This window comes from Triturus cristatus, chromosome 11 (assembly GCF_964204655.1).
Source record: "Triturus cristatus chromosome 11, aTriCri1.1, whole genome shotgun sequence".
Lineage (NCBI taxonomy): Eukaryota > Metazoa > Chordata > Amphibia > Caudata > Salamandridae > Triturus > Triturus cristatus.
The window spans coordinates 740,975,687-740,998,175 of NC_140594.1; the positions used below are offsets into that span (position 1 = coordinate 740,975,687).

General features: G+C 45.6%; 1 protein-coding gene across 1 annotated transcript in view; it reads left to right on the plus strand.

Moving 5' to 3' along the window:
• The window catches only part of FAM124B (family with sequence similarity 124 member B), a 256,588-nt gene that overhangs the window by 111,404 nt on the left and 122,695 nt on the right, over positions 1-22,489 (plus strand). The window lies entirely within an intron of this gene.

A 22,489-nucleotide genomic window follows, 5' to 3' on the forward strand; every position in this document is an offset into this window, starting at 1 on the left:
CCAGAGGAGGGGGTATTACATGCTCCTCTTGTCATAGGTGGGAGTTGAGAACGGCCAGGAGCTGAAGCCAGGCTGCATCTTCAGCCCGAGCCTCATGCGATTACACCAGCTGGATTTTCTGTCCGGTAAAATTGGGAATGATGTTCCAGCACCCATGAAATCCAAGTGTGGGAACACCAGGCCTTTTCTTATTAGTCAGAGTGGAGTCCTGGCCAGCGATATCTTCATTTCAGTGTCATTGATATCATTGCCATCTGTTGCCCTATGACTGGTGGGGACTTCTTGCTCGCCCGTCTTCTGATGGATAAGCAAGCAGTGGTCCCTTGATAGGTTATAGAGCTGCCTCTTTGGATCTTCTCTAGAGGGTACATCCTGAGAGTACATCTGTCTTCAGCCAACTCTCTCTCTCTCACACGTGTTCTCTCTCTCTGTTTGGGGTTTTTGTTTCAAAACAATACAGTGGTCCCATTTTGTTCAAGGAGGTGTAAAATATGGAAAATATTTCACTGTTCCCAATGAAATATAAATGTCATCATCATAATGACAGTCCCAATCCAGAATTTTACTATTTTCAGAGCAATTAGGATTACGTTGCATGGAGGACGAAATTGTGCGGTAAGGTTATCTAAAGTATGTAGCAAAAAGGTCAAATTATGTGGAACATTCTCAGGCAGTAATATTTTCAAACATGTGAGCTAAAAACAACATTTCAAATCAACGTACGTTGATGGTAGAATTGTTTTTCTCTTCTGCTTGCAAATCTGGTATTACCTGCACACTTTCCCCATTACAAGTACTCCGAAAAGTATAGTTATAATGTCTGGGATCTAGCTGAGAGTCGTAAGCTTAAAACTCAGATTTTGAGATATTTACAGCTAATGTGGCAAACAATTCTAGGATCAGTATAGTGTGTGAAGGAATTGAGCATCTGCTGGTTTATTATATACAAAACATCCAAAAGTACACTGGTATTTCCACTATGAAAAACTATGCAGATGGCATCAACTACCACAATGCACTGGTATGGAGCAATGTTGCCACTTTAGCCGCACTTTCTATTGAAAAGGTGTTTTTTGATTTGCCTTTAACTATTGCCCCAGGGAAGGAATCAGCACTAAATCTGGCACCCCCTTTGAGAAGTCACCTCGGGTGCTGTCTGCTAAATTTCACCCCCATCTGTCAAGGAAGAAAAAAATTGCTGGGAGTAAATACAAAACGTGTTTTTCCATTTTTGTTCCTGTAGAAAATTGAGAAATTTCCTAGTTATCACAAAGGAAAGTTTCAATTCTAATAAGGACGCGGAGGCGAGGATTATGCATTTCTTTCCTCACATTTATTCAACAGCAAATTCAAAGAAATAGAAAAAAACATGTTATTGAACTACAACTCCCATGAACCTCTGGAGTAACCATGGTCACCAACAGTCCAATCATAAAAGGTAGTGAAGTCCATATACAGTTGCCTTAACCGTAGTCTCTCCTCTTTCTCTGCTGTAGGAAGTTAAGCCCTGTGGGTCCTATTCCACCTTGGAGTCAGAACCTAGGAGGATATTGAGAAGATATTGAGGACTGTTTATGAAACCTCAACACAGACCAAAACCAAACCAGAATGCCTATAGTAATAAGACAATTCCATAATCCAGTAAAAGCATCAAGCCACAAAGCATACTATCTCATGTTAATGCAATAACACGATACAGAAACCAAGCATAGAAAAATATATACATGACAATGCATCGTACATCACTGAGATCCAAGGTCATAAGAAGACTAAGAAGTTACTTCCCTGGCACGGCAAACTCTGCACCCGGTCCATCCTTAGAGATACTGCGAAAGCTCCCCTAGGGCGGGAGGCATAGGTATAACTTGCCCGGGGGGATGATCCTCGCCTCCGCCTCCTTATTAGAATTGAAACTTTCCTTCGTGATAACTAGGAAATTTCTCATTCTACAGCAGGAGCGGAGGCGAGGATTATGCATTTGTAAAGCTTACTTACCACCAATGCGGCTGCCTCATGGTTTGGTCAGGGAAAGCAGGATAAGTTACTAACCTTGTACTCATTTTTGTTCTCCTCACTATGTTGAAGGTAACCCCTTCCGGGGTAAAAATTATTGCGGTAAGATCCAGGGCTCTTACATCCGACGCCCTCTTACACAAGATGAGGCATAACAGCATTGCCAGTTTTGCCGAGATTTCCTTTCTGGACAGATACTGATTGTACTGCCAGGATAACAGTAAGCGTAGGACCAGGTTGACATCCCAAAGGCCCGCATAACGAGGCTCAGGGGGCAGAGAAATCCTAATGCCCTTCAGGAGCTTACTCACCCAGGGGTGCTCCCCCACCGGAGCGTTGTTGACCGGAACATGGCCTGCCGAGATGGCTGATCTGAAGGAGTTAATGGTGCAATAAGCCAGTCCTTCCTGAAAAAGCTCCGCTAAGAAGTTGACTACATCCGAAACATTGGAGCCCACGGGATCCAGGTGTTTCTCCATACACCGACGTACCCATCGCCTCCAGGCTGATTCGTATCTCTTGATGGTCCCCGGGGCCCATGCCTGCTGGATGAGGAATTCAGTATCCTGCGAAATTGAGTTGTCCGACCAACGTCGCCTGAAAACCTCCACGCCATAAGATGAAGATGGCCCTGGAGAACTAGGGGATGAGGATGGCCCAGGGGGTCCGATAGGACTCAGTCGAACAATGGCAGACAAATTGGAGAGTCCCAAGCCAGCTCTAGGAGAGACGGGAACCACGCCTGAGATCGCCAAATCGGGGTAATCAGGATTATCGAGGCATTCTGCCGACGAACCTGCGCCGCCACACACTGAATGAACAAGAATGGAGGGAAGGCGTAGGCCAGCATCGACGACCAGTCCTGAAGGAAACCATCCAACGCCTCCGCCCCGGGATCCATTCTCCAGCTGAAGTACCTGGGGAGCTGGGCGTTACATCTGGAAGCGAAGAGATCCACTTGGCAGGGGCCCCAAGTGTCCATCAGTGTTTGGAAGACTGCTGAGTCCAGCCTCCAATCGCTGGCATCACGGAAGTGCCTGGATTTTCAGTCTGCAACCGAGTTCTGTGTTCCGGGGAGGTATTCGGCCGTCACCGAAATCTGCCATTGAAGGCAGTAGTGCCAGAAGTCCTTGGCTAGTTCCGCCAGAGCTCTGGACCGCATGCCACCTAAGCGGTTGAGGTATTGCACCGCCGTCATGTTGTCCATCCAGAGGAGCACACAGCAAGACACCTTGTCCCTCATGAAGGACCGAATAGCAAAGGAGCCCGCAAGAATAATAATAATAATAATAATATGAAATTTGTAATGCGCTCAGCTTACCCAGGGGCGTCCCGGCGCAACAGACCAGAAGGGGAGACTCAGCTAGTCACTACTGTGGAAACAGGTAGGTCTTAAGAAGTTTCCTAAATGGTAGGATCTTGGGCTCTGAGCGAATCCTGATGGGCAGAGAGTTCCAAAGAGAAGCCACCTGCACCGAGAAACGCCTACCCCCAGAACGAGCTTTTCTTACTCTGGCTGACTGCAGAAGGTGTTTTTGGTCCGAGCGCAGCAGACGTGGAGGTTTATAGGGACGGGCCATATGCGCAAGGATAGGGGGGCCTTTGCCATGTAGAATTTTGTGGGCAGTACATAGCGCCTTAAATTTCACCCGCTCCTTCACGGGGAGCCAGTGAAGCGCTCTGAGAGCAGGAGCAGCAGACTGCCTTCTGGAAACATCCATAAGGATTCTCGCAGCTGCGTTTTGCACCTGTTGGAGAGTTTTAAAGGTCGCTTCGGGGGCACCGAGAAACAGCGCATTCCCATAATCGAGCCTCGATAGGATTAGGCCACGTATCAACAGCTTCCTTGCTGGATCAGGAAGCAAAGGTAGCACCTTTCGGGCTGATTTCAGTAAGCCAAAGCAAACCCCTGCGGTCTTCCTGGCATGAGTCCGGAAGGACAGATCTTCTTCCAACCATACTCCCAAGGACTTGATCTCCTTCTTGGGGGATGGTGGATCACCAAGAGACCGGGGCCAACAGGTCGCAATAATGGAGGGACTGGGATTGCCCAGGAGCATCAGCTCGGTTTTACCTCCATTGAGCTTTAAGGCAGAGATGGACATCCAACGATAAACATTGGCGAGGCAGTCGTGTAAAACCTCAGGTTGTTCCGCCAGCTGAGTGAGGCCGACCACCAGCTGAGTATCATCAGCATAGCTGATGATCTTCACCCCCGAGGGGGCGACCACTCTTTCAAGTGGAGTCATATATATATTAAATAAAGTAGGGCTCAGCGATGAGCCCTGCGGGACTCCACATTGAAGAGGGATTAGGGCAGATTGCTCTGACCCCTCCCAGACTTGGTAGAAACGGTCAGATAAAAAAGATCCCAACCATTTCAGGGCCGACCCTGAGACACCTACCTCTGACAGACGTTGGAGGAGCACTTGATGACTCACAGTGTCAAAGGCAGCACTCAAGTCCAGGAGGATCACTGCCACTGACCCTCCTGTATCTAGAGTGCTCCTTGCCTCCTCCACTACTGCCAGCAAGGCAGTGTCTGTTCCATGGCCGGGACGGAAACCAGTCTGGGAGTCTCCTAGCAGGTGGTTAGACTCAAGATGGTGAGAGAGCTGACGGTTAACCAGCTTCTCTGCAATTTTTGAGAAACCAGGCAGAAGTGAAATTGGCCTAAAGTTGGTCAAGTTGGATGAGTCCATTCCTGGCTTTTTCAATAAGGCCTTCACCACGGCCTTTTTCCATCTCTGGGGCACTATGCCCTGCGTGAGTGAAAGGTTCAAGAGGTCAGTCAGAGGAGTTGACAAGGTGTTAGCCACGAGTTTAAGATGTTTTATGGGGACTGGGTCACTCGGGGAGCCACTCTTCATCTCTAACAGGACTTTTATGACCTCCTCTTCCGAAAAGGGGCCAAAAGATGCTAGCTCAATCAGGCAACTTGTAGGACTAGCAACCGATTCATCGCTTTGAGGGATAGTAGGTAAGGAGGATAATATTTTCTCTATTTTAGAGTGGAAGAAGCTGGCCAGTTCCTCACATTTTTCTTTGGGATTATCATGCAACACTGGAGGGACCGGAGCTTTCAGAAGTTCCTTGAAGATTTTAAACGATTCTCCTGAAGAATTGCTTGCTCTCTCAATCCGGTCGCTAAAGAAAGTCTTTTTAGCGTCCTTCAGTGCGCTTTTATATTTCCTAAGTTCCCTTTTATAATTGGCCCGGCTATCTTCCGTCCACTCTCTCCTCCAGGCACGTTCAAGCCTTTTACAAGAGGTTCTGATGCACCCCAGTTCGGGGGTATACCAGGGGGCAGAGCCAATCCTTCTCTCCCTGACAAGCCTTCTTTTATTAGGGATCAGTAAGTCCAGAGAGTTGGTAAGCCATTTGCCCAAGAGCTGGTCAGCAGTGTTGGGGTCATCTGTGAAGTGAGGACAGGTTCTAGATAGCTCTTCCGCCCAACTGTCCACCGGGAGCTTCGACCAAAGTCGATCCACAGTATGTTGTCTAGGAGCGGGGTCTCTGCGGTTCCCCAGCAGCCAGCTAAACGGAACAAGATGATGATCAGTCCAGGGGAGAGCCAACATCTGAAGAGCCTGCAAGTTCACAGAGTTAGCAAAAACTGCATCAAGCTGATGGCCTCTGTTATGGGTAACTCCCATATTAACAAGATGAAGGTCCAGTGCACCAAGCGAGCTTACAAGCTCCCTTGCCACTACATCATTGGGGTCGTCAAAATGAAAATTGAAGTCCCCAAGGGTGACGAAGTGGGACGAGGCAGCAGCCAATGGGATGACAGCCTCCATGAAGGAATCCACGAAATTCCCTAGGGTAGCGGGCGGCCGATACACAAGGAGGCCAGAGATAGAGACAGTTGAGGAGATGCAAAGGGTAAACTGACAACTTTCAGCGTTGTTAATGCCACAGTCGACTGCTTTGCATACAAATGTGTCTCTGTAAACAATGGCCACTCCACCCCCTCTCCCATCCGGCCTATCAAGATGGAACATAAGATACCCCGAGGGAAGAGCGTTGACGATGTCGGGGTCGGAACCTGTAGTCAGCCACGTTTCCGTCAGAAATAAAACATCCAGACCATGGTCCAGAAGGAGGGAATGAACTTCGGTAGTATGACAAGGCAATGATCTACAGTTGAGCAGTGCCATAGTAAGAGAGTTAGGGTGCTTACAAGTATTGTACGGGCGACAGTCAAGACAATGATTGAAAACGGAGCCCTCAGCCCAATAATAGCAGCAGCTGGGGTGTCTGGGCGTGCGTAAAGCAAGCAGTGTGTCCCGTGAGTACCTGTAACAGGGGATCTGAGGGCAAGAGGTGTTTAGCAGAGTGGTGTGCCCTGGGCCCGTCTGGGCCCGGACGGGCCCAGACGGGCTTGACTCTGGCGAAACTCCGGCGATAGTCCGGCGATGACGCTGCGTGATGACGCTGCGCGTCAGCATGGCTAGCTTTATGCACACCGAGCGCGGGACACTAGAGACACTAGCGCGCTACCTGCGCCTCCTGCAATGTCCCCCCTCCCAAGATGGCCACCAGCACGAGACAGTGGGCAGGGACCCGCTAAAACGCGGTGCTTTGACCAAATTAAGGTGAGAGTAAGGTGGCAGCAATGCAGGTATGCGAGTGGATTTAATTTAAAAACAGGGGAAAAACGAGTAACTAAAATTAAAATAAAACACAAAAACGGGACGTTTTAAAAATGAATTACAGCAGCAGCCAGCAGCAGAATAGCAGTGAGTGCGAGGCTATCCTAACGCTAGTGGTCAAGTTGTTAAGGGTGCTCACCTGAGATTTGCCTGGCTTTATGCACACCGAGCGCGGGACACTAGAGACACTAGCGCGCTACCTGCGCCTCCTGCAATGTCCCCCCTCCCAAGATGGCCACCAGCACGAGACAGTGGGCAGGGACCCGCTAAAACGCGGTGCTTTGACCAAATTAAGGTGAGAGTAAGGTGGCAGCAATGCAGGTATGCGAGTGGATTTAATTTAAAAACAGGGGAAAAACGAGTAACTAAAATTAAAATAAAACACAAAAACGGGACGTTTTAAAAATGAATTACAGCAGCAGCCAGCAGCAGAATAGCAGTGAGTGCGAGGCTATCCTAACGCTAGTGGTCAAGTTGTTAAGGGTGCTCACCTGAGATTTGCCTGGCTTTATGCACACCGAGCGCGGGACACTAGAGACACTAGCGCGCTACCTGCGCCTCCTGCAATGTCCCCCCTCCCAAGATGGCCACCAGCACGAGACAGTGGGCAGGGACCCGCTAAAACGCGGTGCTTTGACCAAATTAAGGTGAGAGTAAGGTGGCAGCAATGCAGGTATGCGAGTGGATTTAATTTAAAAACAGGGGAAAAACGAGTAACTAAAATTAAAATAAAACACAAAAACGGGACGTTTTAAAAATGAATTACAGCAGCAGCCAGCAGCAGAATAGCAGTGAGTGCGAGGCTATCCTAACGCTAGTGGTCAAGATGTTAAGGGTGCTCACCTGAGATTTGCCTGGCTTTATGCACACCGAGCGCGGGACACTAGAGACACTAGCGCGCTACCTGCGCCTCCTGCAATGTCCCCCCTCCCAAGATGGCCACCAGCACGAGACAGTGGGCAGGGACCCGCTAAAACGCGGTGCTTTGACCAAATTAAGGTGAGAGTAAGGTGGCAGCAATGCAGGTATGCGAGTGGATTTAATTTAAAAACAGGGGAAAAACGAGTAACTAAAATTAAAATAAAACACAAAAACGGGACGTTTTAAAAATGAATTACAGCAGCAGCCAGCAGCAGAATAGCAGTGAGTGCGAGGCTATCCTAACGCTAGTGGTCAAGATGTTAAGGGTGCTCACCTGAGATTTGCCTGGCTTTATGCACACCGAGCGCGGGACACTAGAGACACTAGCGCGCTACCTGCGCCTCCTGCAATGTCCCCCCTCCCAAGATGGCCACCAGCACGAGACAGTGGGCAGGGACCCGCTAAAACGCGGTGCTTTGACCAAATTAAGGTGAGAGTAAGGTGGCAGCAATGCAGGTATGCGAGTGGATTTAATTTAAAAACAGGGGAAAAACGAATAACTAAAATTAAAATAAAACACAAAAACGGGACGTTTTAAAAATGAATTACAGCAGCAGCCAGCAGCAGAATAGCAGTGAGTGCGAGGCTATCCTAACGCTAGTGGTCAAGATGTTAAGGGTGCTCACCTGAGATTTGCCTGGCTTTATGCACACCGAGCGCGGGACACTAGAGACACTAGCGCGCTACCTGCGCCTCCTGCAATGTCCCCCCTCCCAAGATGGCCACCAGCACGAGACAGTGGGCAGGGACCCGCTAAAACGCGGTGCTTTGACCAAATTAAGGTGAGAGTAAGGTGGCAGCAATGCAGGTATGCGAGTGGATTTAATTTAAAAACAGGGGAAAAACGAGTAACTAAAATTAAAATAAAACACAAAAACGGGACGTTTTAAAAATGAATTACAGCAGCAGCCAGCAGCAGAATAGCAGTGAGTGCGAGGCTATCCTAACGCTAGTGGTCAAGATGTTAAGCTCCAGACAGTTGATATGAAGGGAAAGTTCCTCCTCTGCCCACTTGCCCCCTATGGAGGTCGAGCCGCATCTGGCTCCCCATCCCAGGCGACTGGCGTCCGACTTAATCACAAGATCCGGCTGCGACCAAAAGATCGCCCTGCCATTCCAAGCCTCCATGTGTTCGATCCACCACTGGAGCTCCGTCCTGGCCTCCTGAGTCAGAGAGACTAACTGGAAGTAGGTAAGACCCCTCCACAGATGGGACGCTTTCAGCCTCTGAAGTGCTCGGTAGTGCAGGGGTCCCGGAAAGATGGCCTGAATCAAAGAAGATAAGCCAACTATCATGGCCAGTTGCCGCAAGGAGATCCTGTCCCTCCTGAGGACCTTCCTCAATTTCTTCTTGATTTTGAGAATCTTCTGCTCTGGGAGATTCAGGGTCGCCGCTCTGGAATCTATCCTGAAGCCCAAAAAGGTCATGCTCTGCTGTGGGACTAAGTCCGACTTCTGTCGATTGATGGTAAACCCCAAGTTCTGAAGGAGGGAGATTGTGACCTCTAAGTGGGTGATCAGTTGCGTTCTGGACTGATCCATCAACAGAATGTCGTCCAGGTAAATGATCAACCGAATGCCCATAGTCCGGAGGTGCTCCACCACCGGCTTGAGGAGCTTCGTAAAGCACCATGGGGCCGAGGACAGGTCAGAAGGCAGGGTCCGAAACTCGAAAACCTGCACTCTCCACTGAAACTGGAGGAACCTGCAGTGCAGGGGAAATATGGGAACCGAGAGGTAGGCGTCCTTGAGATTCAGACACGCCAACCCATCGTCCTGCAAAAGAAGATCCCTGAGGATATGAATCCCCTCCATTTTGAAGTGGCGATAAATTAGCCACTCGTTGAAGGCCCTGAGGTTGATAACAGGCTGATAGCCTTTTTCCTTCTTTTCCACCAAGAAGATGTTGCCTAAGAAACCCGTGGGATGAAGCTCTGTAAGGCAACTTGCCCCTTTGGACAAAAGATCTTGTACTTCTTGGTCTATAAGAGACTCGTCCTGTGAAGAAAACACCAGCGGCTGGGGTCTGACACTTTGTACTGGCGTCCTGTAGAACTCTATGTGAAATCCTCTGACAGTTTCTAGCACCCAATGGTCTGAGGTGATCTCTGCCCACTTGTGAGAGAACAGGGAGATTCTCCCCCCCAACCGAACCGGGGATAACAAAGCAATGCTTAGCGTTGTATCCACCGGAGTTGTTGTGGATTCCTCCCCTGCCTCGGCTGTTCTTCCCTCTGCCACCCGGGGAGGGGCAGCAGGTCCCTTGGCGACCATCCTGCCATCCGTTGTTTCGTTTGGCTTGGGCTCTGTTAGGGCCTTGACTCCACTGGCGGCTGGAGGAGCGACCCCTGCCTCTTCCCCCCCCACCGAAAACCTTCCCCGGGAAAATCTTCTTCATAGAAGCCTGCGCCTTGTCTAGGGCCGAAAAGGTAGCAACAAACTTCCCTAACTCTTTGACGAAAGGATCGCCGAAGAGGGAGCCTTGAGCTATCGGACCAGCCTCTGAGGAAGAGAGTTCCCCCAGCTTAGGAGCGATCTTCAGCAACAGGGAACGGCTGCGTTCGGCCGAAAGAGCGCAGTTTGCATTGCCAAGAAGGCACATCGCTAGCTGCGCCCATCCCGCCACCTCATCCTCGGGGAGGGGCTCACCAGAATCTCGGGACCTCTCCGCTAACTCGATAACCTTGGTCAGCGGCCCCACCACATCTAAGAGCTTGTCCTGGCAAGCTCGCCATGATATATCGATCCCCTTCTTGGAGTCCTTCATATATTTGGAGAAAAAAGTACACAATTTTTGGTCAATCTCGGGGGTCAGAGTGACTCTGTTGGGAAGGGACGGCCTGGGACATTCCGACCGAAGTCGGGCAATAACTTCCTTATTGAGGGGTTGCCTGGTCTTATTGGCGACATAGTCGGCTACCTTCTTGTCCGGGACCCATTCCGTGGACCGGGGCCTGAATATGCATAGGTGGTCAAACATGTCAGACGAGGGGCCCTCCCCCTACCCCATGGATGAGGCTGAAGACTGAGGGCGCCATGACCTGTCTGGCTCCTGGAACCTGTCTGAGGAATCCCCATCATCCTCACATTCCACCTCCCCCACCTCGAGGAACCCTTCCTCGGGGTCGAAATCTGTGGCGTCATCATCTCCAGTATCTCCGGGCAACTCCTCCTCCTGGTAGGGTGCATCACGAAGCATACGTGCACTCTTCTGGAAGGTTTCTGCCAGACGACTGAAGCCCTCGCGGTGCCCCGCATCACGCTTAGGTGCCTCGCGTGGGTGAACAGGAAGCACACCGCTAGGCCCGGCTCCCCCATCCCCCAGTATTCCAGTGCCCTTGAAAACGTGGGCGGACAGTCGGTCAACGCTTTCCTGCAAAGGCCGAAGAGAGGAGCCTATCCATCTCTGCAGGTCTCCGCGCCTGGAGAAGCCGATCCTCCTCAGAGGATAAAGAGGGGGTGTAGTCATGTTCACGCTGTGACTGCATGTTGATAAGGAGGCGAGGACACCCAGAAAAAACGCCCCAATCTAATTAAGGGGGGCCATCCCCTCACCGGTGTCCAATGAAGCTGTCACCCACAGGCGATGACAAGCGGGAGCCAGGAACCGGCAAATATACAAATATTCAAAGGACTAAGCCCGTCAAACTTACCGCCCGTGGCGGTATCAGGCGAGGGGGAGAGGGAATCAAGGCACGAGCGGGAGGCCGCTCTGATCCCTCAGCGCAGCTCGCCCACCAGCGGCGCAACCGGCGCTGTGGAGCGAGGAGATGCGGTGAAGGCGCGAAACAGTGCCACCTAGCGCACCCGCGCTGAATCAAAAAATAACGCGCTCGGGCAGAAGCCTACCACGCTGCAGAATCGGGAAAGACACCCGCTGATAGAGACCGCAGGTTAAGCGGAGCAAGACAATACAGGCAACAAACCACGACTATAACAGCCAAAGCAGCCCACCAAACCAAATCCCCAAACCACCAGGAAAGGAGTGAAGGGACTTAACTGACGGGCCAGCAGTGAAGAAAGAGGAGGGACTATGGTTACGGCATCTGTATATGGACTTCACTACCTCTTATGATTGGACTGTTGGTGGCCATGGTTACTCCCGAGGTTCATGGGAGTTGTAATTTAACTACATGTTTTTTTCTGTTTCTTTGAGCTTGCTGTTGAATAAATGTGAGGAAAGAAATGCATAATCCTCGCCTCCACTCCTGCTGTAGAATTAGCTTGTGACTGCAGCCAAAACCACTGAATGGATTCACACCAAACTTGGCATGATAGTAGAATTTTACTCAGAAAACATGCTTTCCTTGTCTTGGTGGAAATCCATTTAATAGTCTTTGAGGCATAAGCGTTTAAATAAGTTGCTAAGTAGGCTTTATAGGGCTAGGAATTTTATATATGTCTTTTAAAATCGCAATTCAGAAAATCATGTATCCTGTCAGTCACCTTTGAATTTTTTTCGCAAATGTGATTGGCTGATGGATAGGATTTATTTTTTTCTGCCTCTTTGAATTTCATGATTTTCTTTGCAAAATCATTTAGCGTTTTGGAAAAGATGAGAGGTGCCCAACTCCAGAGTATCACTAGGGGGAACTCAGAGGCAAGGGAAATGGCAATAAAATCTCAAAAAGGTGGAGTGTTTCATGGTAAAATTACAATTTTTAAAAAGAATTGCGGGGATGGGCAAAGGACAAATATTTATTCAGAAAACTGTTACTGAATTCTAGAATCTGACAACAATAAGAGAATATTGTTTAATTTTTCCTTTTTTCGTTTTTAGTATAATTTTTGTTTAAATTGTGTTTCCTTAAAATTGTTTTTCCTCTAAAATGCTTCCTTTCATTTTTGATGTAGCTGTAGTTCCCTAAAAGTGTCCTTCCTTAAAATTGGGTTTCCATGAGTTGGTTTCCTCCAATGTGGTTTCCCCTTATTCCCTTGAATTTTTATACTTAAGTGTGGACTAAAACACTGTTCTGGATGGATCCATTGCATTATTGATATAACGTTTTATAACTCGGGTGAGGGAATTAAACACTCACATTTGTATCTGGCTCCTCTGTGCCAAATAGAATGCATGGGAAAAAGGGTTTTGTTTACATTGCGGCCTATATGAGAAATGCCGAGGGAGGGGCCTGGGTTTTAAGAGATGTTATGAAAGTACTCTGTGCTGAATGTTGCGGCTTGGAACCATGGGGTATAGTGGATTTTGTGAGAACAGACACAGCCACACATGCAGACATTCACCAACACTAGGGTGGGCAGTATCAAAATTAGAACTTAGCATTGGTGTACATCAATTGATGTTAAAAATAAAAATGGTAATGGCTCCACCTGTGAAAGATGGTCTTTGAAGATGTTTTAGTGGAACCATTGGGACACTGTGGGTCTCACTCACAAACATCACCGTGTAGTATATTTAGTAGCACTACAGTAGAACTTCTCATGTATTACAAAATGCAATTCACAAACCTACATGCGGAGAACTCCGCCTCTGTCACTCCTATCTTTTCTGTTTAGAGCTTTCCGCCATGTGTGTGAAGATCTCTGCACATGTAGGTATATGTTTTGAATCTGGGAGGGATAAGGAGGACATGCTGGTTATTTTTTTTCCGTTTAATTAAATAACATTTTAATTGGTTTTAGGGTTAAAAAGAGAGATTTCATGAAAAATCAATTAATCATGTATTTTTAAAAGATGAAACTTTTAAACGTCATTTTTTTTAATACTAAAACACATAACTATTAATTAAGGTTAAGAAATATTAATTTACTATTGAATGAGGGTGCTTTTTAAATTGTTTGCCTCAAAATAATATTTATAAATTATATTTATACATTTATATTATTGAATAAATATTTAATTTGATTGCTTAATATGCTGTAGCATTTGTTCATTAGTGCTAAGTGAATAATAATTACTTTAAACAAATTTACAAATGTTTTTTATATTGCATATTTTTTAATTTTTGTGTGCAAATCTTCACTCAAAAATGGTGAATAGAGAAAAAGTGTAATTTACATTTGTGAATAGGTTCCAGTATTTCTAGAGATTTGGCTGGTGTTTGGAGTGAACTACTCTTTGCCAAAAAGACTCAGTCTAGGCATAGATCTAGGATCAATTTGTGTATAAAAGGGCAATAAAGATCTGCAGAGTCAAAATGTAGTACTGAGTCATTAAAGAGGTCAAGAAAGATTGGGCCTATGTCAATTTCAGGGAGCTTTTGGGAATGACATGTCATAATGGTTTACTGTGAGCCATGATTGTTGCTGAGAATAATGAGGTTAATTTGCAGTAGATCAGGTTTTGTTGACACGTGCAAGATGGCTTGGAAAAAAGGCTAAAATACTCACAAGCGTGACACAGAATTCTACTGCAATAAGGTAGGGCCCAAGGCAAGAACCTATAGATCATTTTTGTTTGCTGTGCATATGTAATTTTGTGTGTTCCATTTTCTAAACATGGTGTTGCTTAAATTGTATTACACCTTTCCTTAAATTGGTTCCTTTATGTATCTGGAGGCATCTTTGATTTGGCATAGGCGTGAAACCTTGAAATAACCAACAGACAGTTGCATAAATGTATATCTTATATATGATCCCGAATAGAACTTATGAATAATGAGACCTTCGTCCTAAGAATTGTTAGGAACAGTTTATGTCATTTTGCTCCTAAGGCTTCAACTACAAGTTTGGTGGTAAAAACCACCAAACTTGCACATAGGGTAAATACCAATTCCACTGGGTTTGGTAAATTACATGTGTTAAATAACACTGATTATCAGTTTTTATGTGTACCACAGAATCGTTATTTACCTCATGTGCTATATACGAAATGTGTATTTTTAAGAGTATGTTATAAATTATTGCACCTGATAAATAGCACATGAACAACATATCAGGAAGTGCCCATTTTCTGGTATTGGAAGTTCCTGAATTGAGGAAATGAATCTCTAGAGAACAGAATCAGCCAGGCGAACAGACAAGAGGACCTTAGGACAACTTGGAAGTACACCAGCAACTCTTTCCTGTGTGGGAGTGGGCGGGCATTCATTTAGTCTGGATAAAGAACCTCGAAACAAGACAAACAGAATTCCCTGCCATTTTTTGATATCACTAAGTCATCACAAGCAGAAATCTGCCAGACTCTTCCATGCTGGACCCAGGAAACAAAAGGAAGTACAGCTTTATGGATCCTGAGCTGGAGGTCCTTACCAAGGAGTTGGTAAGGCACCATGACCGTCTAATGTGCTGAAGGTGCTCCCAAAAACAAACAAAACATGGCAGTGGAATAAGATAATGGACAAACTTAATACTGAGTCAACATATCAACATGAAGCTGAGAACATTAAAAACAGGTTCCAAATCTTGGAATTCTAGGTACTTAAGCGAGTTGCCAAGCACAATCACTGATGCATGGCAACTGGTGATAGTACTGTACCTCAGCTCTACCTCAAGATGTGAGAAGGAAAAACTATGACCGTCCTCAGCATGTATGAAGTCAAAGACATGAAAGAATGTCTTGAGGTCGGAGGGATCCAAGGTAAGAGACATGAGAGTTATAATGGAAGTTCAAGTGGTTGTTAAAAAGTTTACCTGGCTGAGATTCATCATCATTGGGAAGAGTGACGATGTAATTTGTTACACATATTCCCATTGATCCATGTATGTGATGTGATGGGGGCTATCGAGTATTTTTTATTTATTTACATGCAAAGTTAAAAAAGTCATTACATAACAATTCTTTAATAGTGCTGTTGACATTTATTGGGTTTGGACTGCAACAATCAAAGTGCATTGAAATCTTGATGATCAAAGGCTGATATGCCTACCCAGTAGATTTAGGGTGATGCCTAACCACAGTATGACTAATGCTGCTTCTCGTAAGGATCATGATATTGTAGTACTGTCCAGAGCACCTAACTAACAGTTCGTTATACACAGAATCACATCACACAGCATTTGTACCTAAATAGTGTGCTTCATTTTAAGGTTTCAGCACACTTTTTCCTGTCTATGTTAGGCCACCAGGTGCACATGAGTGCAGTTAATTGACCCTAGGTTGTCAGGAAATCCTGCTGGAGCATAGATGTTAACTTTGCTGGCATTAGGTGTATGGGTGTCCAAGGGGAACTGTATATGCTGCTCACTCACTCTCTGAAAACCATCCATCACTTAGCAGAGTATTTAGCTAAAGATTGACTGGGAAATGCCACACACCAATCCTACACTCTGCTGTGTGGTGCTTGTTGCAAAGAATTCTAGTGCTTCTAGCATTTTCAGGAAAGTGGGATGGCAGCGGATCCCTATGTTGGGCTTCAGGGTATTCATAATGATAAAAATGTGTTTTAATGGTGCCCATATTGAGCCTGTGTATCCTCTGTGTCTCAAGTCAGCCTGGGCGGAGTTCCCAGAGTTCCGCTATGCGGAACTACTTGAAATGACCCAAAAACTCCCCTGCGATATGCGGAGTTCCACAAGCGACGAAGTTTATCAGGTTGTGCGCATTCGTGTTGATTTTTAGCGCTGTATGTTTGTCCCATGCTGAAAATCAACATGAACTGCACAATGTGCAGCGCAAGAGGGCGCTGCTTCTTTCTCTTTCGCGAGTAGATTTTCTACTCGAGTGGCAGCTTCCTCAATGCAAACAGATGTTTTTTCAACTTGAGCGGTCGCGACCTTCGCGACCTCCCTCGTTGAGAAATCTTGCTGGGAGGTTGTCTAGTGTTGGATTTTGGAGTGCAGAAAACTATGCGAACTCCGCCATTAGAGCGGTGTTCACTGCCCAGGCCTGTTCTCAAGCTGACTCATGTGCATGGGTTAATACCATACTCTGTCAGTCCTGGCTCTCATCCCGCGTCTTAGTGCAATTTTAGGTCATTGATTAGTGGCCTGTTTTCCAACTTCATGCTGCAGAACATGGATCTTCAATAGCATGATGTAGTGGCCTATCAGTGCTGCATTCATGGTGGTGTACTGCAGAATGGAAGTGTGATTTGCTGCAATCAACCTGTGAGAGCTTCACCTGTCCATGGTTGTTTGTCTGGCCCTCTGTGCATGTGTGTGTGCGTGTGAGATTTTATTTTTTTGCAGAATAGACTGTAAATGTCCTGTATTTTTTGTGTTATTGAGTGGGCCTTCTTTTTTTGTATTGTTTTACATATTTTCTTTCATTTACTCCACTTTCAGAAATATTTGCAACCTTCTTTTGACTGGAGGTATTTTAAGGTAGTATTTTCCACTGGCTGTGGAATGACTTTTCATACTTGTGTTTATTTACCTCATACATTACTTTTCAAATGTGGTAAGTACCACAGGCAGTAAATACCACATGTGTTAAATAGCTCACACAGGACACAGGTATGCAGTATTTAGCATCTGTGCTAAATCGCTTACGGTGTTTAACTCAAGATCAGATGATTTGTTAAAATCATGCACTATTTACCCTGGCATGCAGTAATTATCACTATGCCTAACTCATCATCAGGGCCAAAGTGTATTAAGTCACAGCACATCAGAACAGATTAGGAAACTTCCGAATAACCATCCTAAATGTATACCAAATATACTTTCACGATTGCAGTGTCTGCTATTAGCTTTTTCAGTGAAGGTGCAGTTATATAGCGCAACAGCAACAAGGTGATGGATGGAATTATTGCAATCACTTATGGCCACTTCCAGTCCTTTGTATTTCGCCCACCAAGCCACTTTAGACAAAGGTACGCCTTGTGCAAATCAGTACTGACCCTACTCCTTATGGAACAGTCCGTCTCAAAATGCCAAGCAAGACAACCTACAGATGGGACCACAAACAACTAGAGACTGATTTCGGCCTATTTAGGTCTCATCAGTGAGGTACAGCATTCCACCAGTCTCTGTTTGTTTGCTTCAGAGTGACGCTGTAAGTGGGACGGGCATGCCCAGACGTGGTTCCCGTGCTCACTGGGCCACTGGAACCTATCCGCACGCAACTGATGAGCCTTAGTCAGGGTCAAGCCGGTCTTGGGTTGCTTGTGTTCCGGTTGTTTCAGAGAGGCTTGGCATGGTGATCAATATAAGGATGGACTGTGATGTTTCCCAGAGTGTAGCAGAGATTAATTCAAGTAGTTATTAAAGCATTGCAAAGCCAATAGCAGCGACCAAACAGCAATAGGAAAGGGAAGCCCAACTGGCGTTGCCTTGGCTTGTTCATTATCTTCCTCGTTCGCATTTCTTGAAATTGAAATGATCTTTTTGCTTCTGACATTTTTCTGTGTTGAAGTCAACATGTGTTTCTGTAAGCGCCTCTCACACCCTGTTACTCATTAGCCTTCCTGTCAGCGCAGCATGAAGTATTCATCGGAATACTAGCCGCACGTGGTAATGCTGCACGTCTCGCCGCAGATCGCCATCTGGGGCGCGCGCCAGATGCTTTATTGGGAGCATTTGCCTGAGACACCCTTAGCAAGAGCCTCAGAGCAAATGTTTGCGGTCATATTTTTCAGTGCAGTCAATCTCATGAGAAGTTTTCTCGACGTTTTCGTTGGAAAGCATGATTTTTCCCCATCTGTTCCATCCAAAAAAGACTTTGCTGGCTTTCCAAGCGTGCAACATTAAATATTTATATCTGCGATGAGAGTCCCCAGGTCGGTTCAGTTTTGCATGCTCGTGATGACGGGACTGGCCTGATTCCAGACTCCAGAAATGTGGGAATTGTGCAGCAGAAAAAAATCAATTTAACCTTCAAACGTTCAGTTTCGTGCGGAGACATTTTTCTTTATTCGGGCTCTGTGCTTATACCATTAGCACCGTGCATAAGCATCATTGGTACATGCTGCACCGTGCATAACCATCATGGGCACACACTAGTAGCATCTCTTGATACGAAATGATTGACAGTCGCATATTTTAAGGCGTGGACCTGTTTATTCAGGTCACATGTGGTCAAAACTCCTGTGGACACTGACCAGTTGGGTAGTATAGACCTGAAACACACACACGCACACACACACACACACACACACACACACACACTTCCTCCCTGCAGGAAAGTTGAATTATTTCTTTTCCAGGCGGTCAGGGCTTTAGAAAGCCTTGGTATTCTAGAAAATGTGTGAACTGTACCTAGAGATGAATGATTTCTATCAATCCAATTAATGGTCTCAATTGCAATACAAGTGCTCCCCTTAATCCTGTTCCATTGAGTATAATATCAACACATAGCTGCCAAGTTTCCCAGGCCTATGCATGATGTGTCACTCCAGTCCAGGGATTTTCTTTGAATTCTGTGACTTGTAGTCTGTGTTATAAAAGAATAAACAAAACTATGTCCCAGGATTAAAAGAAAAAACCTGGACTGGAGCAGTACATCACGCATGGACCTGGGAAACATGGCTGGGCTGACATCAAGGCATGTACAAGTTGTCTTTTGGTCCTGTGGCAACCAGTGGATCCTGGGGAAGTATCCAGTGTGGGCGGCTGCCCTGTGGCCACATGTTTTAGTGCGCTTCAATTGGATGATCAAGTTATTATTCCCTTTGGGCACTTAACTCTCCAGGTGTAGTGGAGCTGAGTAGTGAAGCCTTACTCTAGGAGGTGGTTGGCTATAGAAACTCGAGTGCTGGTTGTGCAATAAAAAAGAATCTCCATGCTCATCCAGCGCTGTACTTCCAAAGAAAAATAGAGCTTTTATTAATGGGAAGGTACAACGAACAGTTAAGATTATGATACAGCGCAGAGACCAGAAGGTGCAGGTACTGTCTGGGGCCGAGATTCGATACCAAATGTTTTTAAAAAAAATGTTTTTATTGGATGTGCCAGATTTTCATAATGCTAGCCCTGGTAAGCCTGCAAGAACCAGCCCTCCACCCAATACCCTACGAGTTCCCATGTCTGCCCCTTTGTGGTTCCAGAGGGATGAAGAGGTTTTGTACCTTCACAACCCTGCCTTGGGGCCAGGTTCCATTGGCTAGATCTAGCTGTTCTGATTCTAGAAATATTTGAACCATAATTCTGGAGCTTAGAGGTCTGAAAACATCATGGTTTGAAGCCGAAGTTGGGTCCTAAAAATTAAAATCCAATTCCCACTGGGAACTTGGGAACCCCCTGAGTACAGTTGGAGCCCACTGTCCTGTGGATGCCTATTCATGAAAGCCCCTTCACTGGCAAATCTAGCCTGCAACCTACCAATTTCAAGATACAACCCCCTAGGGTTTAGTACCTCTGGGGACTCCATGGTGGATGCTTACCTCCTAAAGCATCTGACTCCCACTTTGAACTTGTGGGAACCAGATGGGTCCCTAATGGTGGCCCATCGGGGCAGTGGTTACAAGATCATTTGTAGCAACTTGAACTGCACCCGAGACACTCATGGTTTGTTGTTTCATTTTCTCCTAACTTTTGTTAGACCATTGTTGTTTGTGGGGTGTGTCTTTTTGGGTGATTAGATTTTTGTGCTTGAAACTGGGCAGCTGGAGATTCCCTCGTCTAACATGTCAAGTTTTCACCCAGAGAAAAAGGGCCATATATGTTAACTTACTTGCCTCTTTCTATTTCCTTGTCTAGCAACTCTGTTCCATTGATTTGAGACTTTGTAAAGACCGTATTATGAGAGGAGTTCCTAAGTCTGCAAGGTTCACCCATGCTCAGCCCTATAGGATAATATTTGTCTTAGTCATAAGCAAGAAAGCATCTCTGCAGTTCCAAGACCCAGAAAAGGTGTTGTCTATGCTCCTCATTCTTCTTCCTCTCCAAACAAGCTGTCCTGGTTGAATCTCGTGGTTCTTAGCCTGTTTTGGTTCCTTGAGTTAGTCTACAAGTAGATTCAATAAATATCCATGGACACACACCCAGAACGATCCAAATGACCACACAAACACCTACTAAGCCACCCCTGTAAGAATTATCCTCACCCAGGGTAAAGATAAACAGGCCAATACCCTTGAACTACGGCCACTTCAGTCATCACTTGACCGCTCACAGCCAGCTCCTAGCAGTACAAGAAAAGTAACACGATATCTAATCTTTAATCACCCATTTCTATTTCCAGTGGGCATACTCTTTGTTGAATGATGCATTGCTTTTGCTGAACACTTTCAATCACAAATCGACCTGATAAAGAAATCGCAGGTTGCATATGAAGTCCCATCTCCAACACTTCTAGTGATTGTCCCTCTCCCTTTGAAAGGTGCATCTCTCTCTCTCTTAAGTTGCTTGCTCATCCTATTTTTTCAAATATGCTGAACTGAGTTGAAGGCCATCTCTCCATGCAGTATAATTCCAGACAGCATATTAAAAATACATCCTCCATTAATCTGAGAGAAATTATGAAGAGTGTTTAATAGCTCGCTAACCTGTAGGGTAGTCTCTGTGATGCCGAATGAGCCAGTAGTTACTCTATTGATATGGAAACAATTGCGCGATGTATCATTTCTCTATACTATAGGGACACGTTGTGGCTTCCTTTTCCCTCGGATTTCTAGGATAAAGTGTTAGAGAGTCAGTCATATGATTTGAGGGTGCTGGCTGATTGAAGCAATGTCACCACTTTTGTCCTGCTGGACTTGTTGACAGTAACTGACTCAATTAGTCAACATTTGCCTCTCTCTTCACTTCATGTTGCTGATTTGAGCGACTTTCCTTAATAAAGAGAGCTCCCTTTGGAATATATGTAAATACTTAGATACATTAGACAATACTGTGATAAATCATTATTGCAAGCAACACATTTCTTTGAAAGAATATTAAAAATTCCAATACAGTTATACCTTCCCCAGTCTATGCTCCATGGAACATAACATCGCCTAAAGCAGGGATCTCCATCCTTTTCTGTAATAAGAGTATGCATGTTCAATTAAACTCTTGAGAGCTACTAATATTATTAATGTTGTAATAGTGACCACATCAGAAACGCTTACATTAGTTACAAGATTACAACCAGCAATCTTGCTTGTTTGCAAGCAGAAATGTAAAAAAACTTTGTTAATATGGAATGCCGCTTCATGGGTTTCCTACAATACCTCTAGCATCAAGATTAGAACATTTGGAAAAAGTTTCCCAAATGTCACATGATGCTTTACTCAAATATCAGCTTTAAAATTATTTTGGAAATTTAACCATTTTTTCTCCAAATATCAGGTATGAGTTCTGTAAATAAACACATTCCATCTCAAATATACACTCTCTATTTTGGTGTACATTTATTAATTCAGGCCAGGATAAACCTCTAAATGTAGCTGCTGCACATAGAAGAGCTACTTATAGGTAGTTGGAGAGTGACCAGTAGCTCGTAAGCTACTCGTTGAAGAAGCCTGGCCTAAAGAAACTATTATGATGCATCAAATCTCTTTATTCAAAGATTTTAGCGATTCTGCATTTTCTTAGATAACATAATTTCTAAGTGTGGATCACCAGTTAATAGCAATTCCTCTCTCAAAATCTTTATCCAGATCAGTCCTAGAGTTGACTGGGATTGAATCCATGTAGCTTACTATGGAGATCCTAGCAGATTGATCTCAGTCTTTGGTGAGTAATGGCGAAGCTGAGTTAACATGCTAGTCTCCTGTGACTAGGTGGTGTTGAAGATTATTCCCAGGATCAAGGGTAGTTGCTGCTGGGTAAATTGACAGATTTTATAGCCAGATTGAGTTCTGTAATGAAAGAAAGAGCAAAATCCTCACCCAGAATTGCAGGGCAGTCTGTGGACCATAGAGGGGCATGGATAATGCTCTTTATATATGGTTAAGAGTATATCACATATCATATGTCTCTTATGGTGGTGAGAATGGGTCATATAGAGACGAGGATCAGCTCACCGGTGAATGACTGAAAATTGCAGAATTGGTCGGCAGATGCCTAGCATGAGTAAGCCCTGTAATTGGAGGAACAGAATTCAGCACTAGAGGTACAAGAGTGCTTATATATCC